We start from the raw sequence: 917 nt of genomic DNA, 5'->3' as shown, positions 1-917 counted from the left end.
AGGGATTACATCATCTAGGGTCACAGAGGTGGAATGCTAATTCCTAATTCTATCACTGTACTATATGCTCACCTTGGGTATGGGGGAGGGGAGGGAGTTCTCCTTAGAGTGATGTAAGACTAAAATAAGTTGTGGTTGTAGGTACAGGACTCGAATATACAAATGATGACATTCACACTCTAGGAAAGTAAATTGTATGACCTGTAAATCACATCTCAGTAAAACTGGTTGGGGCTAAGGAATTGCACCTTAGCCTTATCTGCTGGGCACATGGAGCCACATCTTTGAGCTTCTGTTTCTCAATCAGTGGAAGAGGGGAGGAAAACAGTGGTGTCTCATTGTATCTCTGTGAGGGCTAAGTGAGATAACATACAACACTACCCCATTTTGTTCAGGAGAAAACACAGGACCAAAGAAAGAAAATGACTTAGTACAGACAGCACAGCTGGTGGTCTCGGGAAGCCCTGAGTCTCTTGGAAGTGCCTTGCCTTGCCATGTAGCACTGTCCAGTCTGGAATAATGTCTGCCAGCCTTTCCACCTCCCACCACTCAGTGATGTCTTCCGGCTTCAGATAGACTCTGGGACCCAATGCTCAGAGCATAGGGGACAACCTCTGGACCCTCCAGAGCCCAGGGTGCCCTCTCCCTCAGCACCCTATACCCCCCTCTGGGACCACAACTCTGTCTTGCCTTTGCTTGTAATAAAGAAAATGTCTCAGCTACCCTTCCATGGTTGCTTGGCAACCCCAAGGGGGAATGAGGGGTGGGCTCTGGAGCCAATCTGGAGACAAAGAGTAGGATTTGGGTGACATGGAGCCTGTTCTTAGTGCTAACCTGGCCTGGCTGGGGCAGTGGGTGGGTGGGGGCAGGGACTTTCTCCCACCCCAGTGTCTCACACCAATAAATATGGATTAGGG

This window comes from Microtus ochrogaster, chromosome 4, assembly GCF_000317375.1.
Source record: "Microtus ochrogaster isolate Prairie Vole_2 chromosome 4, MicOch1.0, whole genome shotgun sequence".
Taxonomy (NCBI): Eukaryota; Metazoa; Chordata; class Mammalia; order Rodentia; family Cricetidae; genus Microtus; species Microtus ochrogaster.
The sequence above is the reverse complement of the archived record's forward strand: the minus strand, read 5'-3'. Positions refer to the sequence as shown.